The sequence below is a fragment of the Anopheles aquasalis genome, chromosome 2 (assembly GCF_943734665.1).
Source record: "Anopheles aquasalis chromosome 2, idAnoAquaMG_Q_19, whole genome shotgun sequence".
Classification (NCBI taxonomy): domain Eukaryota; kingdom Metazoa; phylum Arthropoda; class Insecta; order Diptera; family Culicidae; genus Anopheles; species Anopheles aquasalis.
Window position 1 is genome coordinate 13,433,444 of NC_064877.1, and position 9,057 is coordinate 13,442,500.

Genomic DNA, 9,057 nt, shown 5'->3' on the forward strand with positions numbered 1-9,057 from the left:
GAACTCGATCCTTCGCCACGATTCGCACCAACAATCATTGCATTCTATCAGCACCGTCGTTCGTTCTCGTCGCCCTCGTCGTCGTCGTCGTCGTCCTTGTCAACATCGTCATCGTTGTGTTTATCCTTGACATTGCTCGAACCAGAGAACGAGCCAGGATACCGGCACTAGGGGCACTTCGAATTACACAACAAAACTAAGGGAATGCCCGGGCACGGAAGCGAATGAAACACTATCCCCGTGCCCCGGCGGATGCGTTGGTGCTTCTGCTTTTGCGTTTCTTCGTTTCGCTGGCGTTCCTGGTCCTGGATTCTCGATCTGTTGACCTAATAAGCGCGCGCAACATTGATTTACATACGCGTCCTTGAGAATAATTAGATTTTTGTCGGATTAAAGGGTCCTTCAGCGATGGTGGAAGCGCTAGAACTTGAGATTGGAAGACCAAGACATCATTGTGGCACAATTTGAGGCACGTAGACTAGTCACAAACCATGACTAGAAGTTTTTTTTTATCTGCACGTGCACCAGACACCACAAAGTCTCTGTTCGCCAACTCCTAAAAGTCCTGAGCTACGCCAAAAAGGGGATTTTATGGCTCTCGAGAGTGCAACAAGTGCTGGTGGACGGTTCTTTCTCTCGATTGTCGTCGAACTTTTTCCTACCGGATAAAGTATTCAAAACCGAATACTCGCTGGGTATTTGCAGTTGGGAGGTGGGATGCTATCGTTCGATCGTTCGTTATGTGACGCCGGTAACTAGTTTCCGGCAGATTATGTCAAGGAATCCAATTCAACCACTGGCTACCATTGGAATGGTGCTGGATTTGTTGCAAAGCAAAACTTTTACCAAACGGTCCAATCCTCTTTTGTGTCCGGGTGTTGCTGGCGGCCTCAGCAGCTCTTGGCGTCCACGAAACGGCCGGTAATTGGCAGCTGACCATTGTGGAACCGCACACACGCGTTTGGCAACTTACGAGGTGGGTGTAATAATCGCCCAAATGGCTTCCACGGGTTTTATATGTTTTGTGGACAGACTTTTCTGTTTTCTGGTGGTGGTGGCCCGTTTATTACGCCCTCGCACTCACCTACATCATGAATTTGTTTTTCCGGACAATAATTCGTTGTCGGAGTTGGCCGCAGGCACACACCGGCACACTAACAGAGACACACAGACACAATGGCAGAGAATTCCCCGGGAATTAAGTCATAAAAATGCAAACCAAACGATGATGATGATGATGCCAATGCTGCTGCTGCTGCTGCTGTTCCGCTTTGGGTCCGATGATGCTGGTGGCGCATCGATCATACGCCTTCCCACCCCTTCCACAACCTTCCCCTCCCTCCCACCGAAATTCTGATCAGTTGGCATCAAGGGATAACGCGAACAAACCAACCAGAAACGCTACCAAAAAAAAAACAAAAAAAAGGCGGAAGAAAAATGGAAAACCGGAAATGGCGCGTGGTTGTTTTCGTCCGCTTTCGTGTTGCGTGGGCGGCAGGAACCGGTAATCGAGCAAAGGCGGCCTGCCTGCCAGCCCCAAAAACTGCTCCACCGTTGACACGATTGGGTATTGTATGTATGTAAATTTTAGTATGAATGCACGTGTGCGTGCGAATGTGTGTGCGGTGTTTTGGTGCGTTTCGTTTTGTGTAAATGTTTTGATCGAATCCGAGTAGGCGCAGAGGCGGCGCAACCGAAATGGATCAATCGCGCAAAGCAGCCTGGGTGGTCCTTGTGTGATGCGATGACTCACGACTCGCGTTGAGGATGGAAAGGAGGTTATGGCACACAATCAAGGCGCGAAGGATGGTGAATGATTAAAATGAAGTAGAACCAAAAAAAATACATGGCCAGATAAAAAGCTCATTCACGCACGAGCACAGACACAATCACCAGGCAACACCGAACAAGTGATTGTAGCGGATTTCGATTGTTTTTTTGTTTTTCGTTGGATTTTCGATCCGTTTTTATTTTTCTCATTTTTTAATTTTTATTTTCCGAATGTTTTTCACGTCGAAAAGAAATGAAGCAAAGCTCACACGAGCACAAATGGCGGCGGTGCGAAGAACAATATGGCGCGAGCATACGAAAATTAATTGAACGATTGTCAAACATCAGCAAACATGCTCCAAACCGAACAGCGAGAGAGGACGCCCCCCTAGGATATACATATTTCCAAACATCACGCATGGCGATGATGATGATGTTGATGGCGATGGTCCCCAGCATGATTGATGGGCGCGCACGCATCCCACATTAAAAAATGATAATAAAAATCCAATTGCAAACCGACTGGTCGGGCCAACGGGGCTGCAAAACAGAAATCCCATTATTAACTCCTCCGAAGAACGTCCCACGGGGCTACAGGGGGTCAAGGGTCGAGGAAAATAATGTGTGCTGTGTGCAAACAATCGCAAAGTGACCACCTTGTGAATGGGTGTCGACGTACAGGTAAAGTCGGTAGCAATATAGGGGCCCCACCACCATGATGATGATGGTGATGATGATGTTGATGTGGAAAATATCATGTTTTTTTGCTAGTAGGTTAAGCACAGCGACAAGAATGTGAAAGTAATGAATTGCATCGGTAAAAACCGAACCTCCTCCCCATTCTAGTTCTTAAAAGCTCACCCTTAACTGTGCACAGTATAGTGTAAGTGCGTATGTGTGTGTTTGTATGTACGTGCGCCCATGTTGTAGCTCGATGTACATATATCATGAAAATGGAAACAAACCAATTTCTGGCAAATTTGCAGCAATGACATTAGGAAAGTGGATAAGCAATGGAAAATGAGAATGACGAAGTGTGTGGGAAGGAAGAGCGGATACAAACTGAAACGGATAACAATCGTTAGAACGCATTAATCTAATAGCAAACTAATAGGGGCTCGAGGGGATGATAAAGAATGGAGAATGGAGAAAAGAATTGATAAAAATGCACTTTAGAGCAAAAAAAGAAAAAAAAACTGATAAACGAAAGAGCATTTGAAAGGAAAGAATTAAAGGCGAAAAAAAAACAAAAACAAATATGCAAAAGCGAATCGAATCGAATCGAAGACTAATAAAACCTGTGGATAGTGAAACCAATTCGTTTAGAGTGGAAGAGCAGTAAGCTGGTGCAAAAGCAAAGCAAAAACAGGCAAGAAGAATGAAAAAAAAGTGGAAAAAATCATCAAACCAAAATCACACGTCCTCAGGTGGACGCAAAATGCTGATAAATGTGAACCACGTAATGGATACCACCTAATGGTGAGCAGCAAGAAAGCAAAAAAAATAATAAAAAAAAGAAACGAACGACGAACAAACGAAAGACGTCACGGCATGGCAGGGGCAGCAGCAGGAAAACACTCACACACAAAATACTGTTAAATAAAAATGGTTTTAAGCTCAAAAAACAAATGCAGCACATAACAACAGCGATAATACTAATAATAAAGCGTTAAACCACGGGAGACCGGACCGGGGAACATCGGTTAGTCGAATGGAACGAAACGACAAACGACATTTTCGCATCCCTCACATACAGAACCACTCGGACATGGACGGGCCGGACAGACAGACAGCATGTGGCAGGTAGATGGTGAGGTAATGCTGAGAGATTCTCTTTAAAGCATTTTATCAGCGACACAGGAGGAGGGACGGGAAAGGAATTCGCCTCTCCTCGCGTTGCGTCGCATCGCGTCACAATCGCGAATTATCGCTCGCCAAACCATCTCCATCCGTTTATTGGCACTCCGCGGGAACGAGCGGAGCCTTAACTGTGCGCTCCATCCGGACCCAGCCGTGCGGATATTGTTTCATATTTTATCGGAGCATTACTTAGGCCCCCTTCCCTGCCCCCTGTCCCGCCCTGTGTGCCCGACTCGGCCAACCGTTGCAGGTTGTTACGGTTATGGCCGATAAGCAAATGGATGAACAGAGTGAGCGAGTGAGCGAGCCAACCTGGCGAACGAATCCGATATACACTCCTGCCGATCACATACACCACCTGTATGAGACCACCTGAGGTGGGCTGCGAGCGGGACGCAGGGAATCTAATACCTGGTGATGGTGCGACGCGCCCCAGTAATGGCTTTCTTCAATTCGTCTGTCTAGTCAAGAGAAGGCGCGGGGGGGGGGGGAGAGGATGCTCTGGTAGAAGCTTTTAAGAACTCGCAGACACCGAGTCACAGAGGACCGAGATGAAGATCGTAATCCCATTCGGAGCAGCAGCAGCAGCAGCGATCCCCATTCAGCCATCAATGATCCGCCTCTCATCGCCCGGGTTTTCATCGTGTTGAAGACTCAATATCATCCAAGGCAGGAGGGTGGAAGAGTCCGGGTCCGCGATGAGACGACAGCGACACAATGAAGCGATACCCTCTCGATATTGGCCTTAATCCCGCATCGCACCGCACTCTACCTCCATCTTTTCCCGTTCTGCGATAGAAGCTTCGTGGTTGTTGTCGTGCCCGGGTTATCGTGCGATGATCTTTCTCTCTGCGCCGCGAGAACGGCCACGACGATCGACCGCGAACCGTGGACTGCAGCGACCACGATGATGCTGTCACACACGCTGCTGCTGCCGCTGCTGATCGTGGTGTGCGTGCGTTAATGTGTGGTAAAGAGCATGTCTTGAGCTGGCTGGCTGGGGGCAATCTATCCAACGGACCGAACCGCAAAACCGGTTCCGGCATTCCCCCATCTCTTTTGGCGTCCTCATATGCTGATCTGCACGCGCTGCTCCAGGGCACCGATGGTTCTCAGGCCACTCATTCAGCCGAGCGTGTGTTCTGCGCGGAGTTCCAGAACGCCGCGGCGATGGCTTTCAATCATCTTTCGCATTCTCGCTCAATGTTCCTCTCTCTTGTGCTCTCTCTTTGTTGCGCTGTTTGCAAGCGAAAAGCATAAAAAGAATGCTAATGCCACCGAAGGGGGGTGAGCTTGGCTTGGAAGATGATTTTTGGATCCAACACCAGCCCAGCCACAGAACCCAAAAACAAAATCCACCGAAGGCACCGCGGCGCGGCGAGTGTTCGCGAGGATGACATCAATCCACCTCGTCGCTCTGCCCCGTGGACCTCCCTGTCCCCGGAGATGGCGTCAAAGGGGGGGGGGGGGGGGGCCGTATGCATCTCCTTCTCAGCGTTGCACACGTCGCTGTTGTCTGTTCCGCGCCACCCCGCACATCCGTCCGGGTCCGGGAAAGAAGAAACGGAATTGACCGCCCGGAGTGAACTATCAGCGGTCATTAGGTGGCCGGAGCGTACACGCCGAGGGTTTCTGGTGCATTTTTGCCTGTGTTTCGCGTGTGCGCGCCCGCTCCGCCCCAGGCTCCCAGGAGACCTTTGCTCCCGCTGGTGCTGCACTCCACGCGAGCGCGGCTCGCGGATGACATCTTTCGTCTCACATTTCCAGCTCGTTTTGCACTTTCTTCGAGCAGAACTGTGGAAGGAAAGAGAGAGAGAGAGAGGAAAAAGGAAGAGATCAGAGTGCGGATCGCTCGAGGGGGGGGGAGATCGCTTCGAGATCATCCTTCTTCGCGAACGAGAACGCTAGTCTGCCTCCCTTCCCCCCCTTCCATGGCCAGCAGGGTGCCATGCTGAGTCTTTCCGGCGACCGCCAGCCGGCCTGCCAACGCTAGCCGGTTGTCCCATTAGTTACAGAGAGAATCGGAGGGCGCAGGGCGACGCGTGGTGCATCGTGCGCCTCTTCTTTGGGGTCGTCGTCATCGGAATGTACGCGATCTGCCGGTTGGTGGTGGCCGGAATCGGCTTTTGGTACGGTTTTCGGTAACGGTTTCCAGTCCGAGAGCCCGAGAGTTTCCGAGAAATGCGAATCTGCAAATCGAAAGAAATGATATCATTTTTAGCAGGAACGTAAATCAACTCAAACTGGTGAGACACAACGGGACTTACTTTACTTAATACCTGTTTTTTGTGGATAAAAAGAAATGTACTTCTTCGCTCCGCAAAGCTCCAATGACATTTGACATCGACATCGAGCCCTCTAAGGCTACTTGGATCCTCTTAATTCGTGGATTGCGTGTCCTCCGCACGGCTTGCTGCGATCTATCGAATATCCGAACTGCACTCCAGACTCTCCTCATCATCCTTCTTATTATTAAATTTAGCAGAAACAATAGAGATTAACCACCATAATTTACTCAATTAAACCCTCGGCATAAATCCTTTTTGACACTCCCGCGAGACACGGAGCTCACACGGCCAGCGGAGAACAATAAAGGACTCGGAGAGGTAAGAGGAGGCGGACCGAATTAAGGGTAATAACCGGCCTGCAACTAATTCACCTCCCTCCGGCCCCCCTTCCCCCGTTGTCGGAGTCGGAGCGTCGTGACCACTGGTTGGCACATGTGTGCAAAACAACATCACAATAAAGGTATAAGCAGAGGGAATCAAAACGTAATCATAATGCTGAAAGATGATACGGGAGAGATATACGCGAGCGAGAGAGGGCGAGAGCGATCCCGGCAGATCCCACCGAGTCCCACAAACCGCAGCCTCCCCTCCCGTTCGTGGAGATGAAATTTAAGAATCCCCGAGGTCGCACCGCGTATGAGTAACATACACGCGAGCCTCCGTCTGACACGCGGGCTGGTACGGAATTCTCGACAGGAGGAATGAAGGAAGGAATGGGGGGCCAAGAGAGATTAAAATATTAAAGAAACGACGAAACCAACGCGAACACAAATAAAAACGCGTCGTCGCGAAAGAAATAATATCCAACCGCGTCGCGTCGAGCAGGAGAAAAAGAGACACGCAAATGAAGGTACTTTTTGGGGTGGGTAAAGAAGGAGCTGCGGTGCTCTGGAGAGGCTGGAGGAACAGTGGAGTGGAGCATCCAATGCATTTAAGACATTCGCCGGATTGTGCCGGGATTTTTGTCTTTTCTTCTTTTGGATCAAGACCCCTCCCCCCCCCCGTGAAGTGGAGAGAGTGCCAGTGGAGGCAGCCAGTATGTGTGCTTGTGCTCCGGATTCAGCAAAAGGATGTATATACATCTAGATAAGCAAAAGATTCTTCGGCTTTGGTAAATGTGTGTGCCCCAAAAACAACTCGCCAAATGGCAAATGGCAAACGGCATTCGGAATCGTCGCCATCGTCGTCATCACTTCCCAGCGCAAGCACTTCGCTTGGCTCGGCTCGGTATCTTGATCCTCCGCCTGTATTTCCATAAACCGTGACCACCGTTCAACCCCCCCGGACTGCGGCCGGGCATGTGTGTGCGGCCGGGCAAAGTGATCGTACCGGGGCGATAGATCGCATTTTGCCTGCGACCGCGAGGAGTTCCGCAACGATTGCAGAGGCAAACTCGCTAGAAATAGAAGAGCGAGCAGCAGCAGCAGGCGAAGTTTTCTCGTGCTGATAGGGACCATAGGCAGCAGCGCAAGTCTCCTTGGTCCCCGCCACACAACCATCCCCACCTTGGTCCAGAACAGAAACAAAGAAACAACGGAGAAGAGCAGCATAATGAACTTCTGTTGAGGGTAATTAGCGCCCTTTCGCTGTGGTACCCCGCCACTGCCACACGATCTCCATCACCTTCCACTCCCACTCTGCCTTTCACGATCGCACCCTTGCTGGTGGTGGTGGTGGCGTGCTGCGAAGCATAAATCAGCGAAATGAGCGGGTTGAATGGGCGAAAACGAGTGAGCTGACGTCAAAAATGTGACGGTTTGAAGTTCATCAACTGCTGCGGCTGCTGCTGGTGCGAAGGACGAGGAGATGGAGGAGATGCAGGTGAACGGAGGGCCTTCACTGGCGCACCGTCCCGCAGGCAGGATGCTGGAGGACGAATTTGGACGCAGCAAAAGGAAGGGAAGGTCGATGCGAATGCGAAGGATGGATGGATGATATGAGGATGGGGCGCGCGCGCGCGCCAGCACAACCACAAGGCGGTAATATGCAAAGGAAAGAAAAAAGAGGGAAGAAAAGAAGAAAGCGAAAAGAAAAAAATGGAAGAAAATGAAGAAACAAGAACAGCACGAACGAACGCAAAATAGTAATAAAAACAAAGCAGGAAAAAAAAGGAAACGAAGCAAAACCAAACAGTCCGTGGTGACCGTAGGCACCTCCAGTCCTCCGCTACGCGAAGGTCCAATGGACCCGGTGGTGTGTGGAGGAGTTGTTCTGCATAAATGAATGATTGATTATGTAACCCGCTTCACCGGCTGCGGTGCGATGGAGCGAGGGCCGATGTCCTTTAATGGAACCTCGCTCGCTCCAAGAGGAGGGCATGACAGACGACGAGGAAAGGTGGTGTTTGGGGGGAAAAATCATTCTGTTTTATATTTATTGATATATATGATTATGTTGTAGCGGCAGGACAAATGAAGGATTACGGAGAGAAATCCATTTTTATCGTATGCATCCCCTCCGAGGGGAGTGTCACCTTTTTCCACCTTCATTCGTCCCGGGACGATTCCCCTTGGGTCGGTCGGGCGGGCGGGCATTGCATTAATCCCTCTTCGTCCGATTCTGTTTCTGGACCGGCTTATCAGATGTAAGTACTGTGTGAATAAGACTGCGAGCGTCAGGGACACAAGAACAGCTTGGACAGGTTATAATCGATCGTCATTGACGGCATGTTCTGGGGCACGCTGTTTATCGGACGTCCAGTACGAACATGGCAGCCTGTAGCGATTTGTGGAGCGAAGTGCATACCGAACAAAGCAGGCCTCTATTGAATTGGAATTTGAGTTTCAAACAACAGATAAAGGAGGCCATGATTGAATGAATTAATACAAGATTCTCCGCTGTATACATTTCCAAATTGACCTGTTTTGCACTGCCTGGTATCATTTTAATCTCACAAATGATAATAGAATCCTTGCCGAGATGTTGTAATCCTTTCTTCAGTGCGGAATGGTGATCTCTAATCTCCTCCAAGCATTGCCAGCACAATATCTTTCACATTAGTTGCCATCTGTTCTGTTGCTACTTTGATCTCTAAGAACATCTTATGAACTCCAGCCATAGCCGCCTGATAATTCCCATAGAGACCCCCTAGTTGTTCTACCGAGAACTATAAATGATAATCCAAGACAAGGATTGGAAT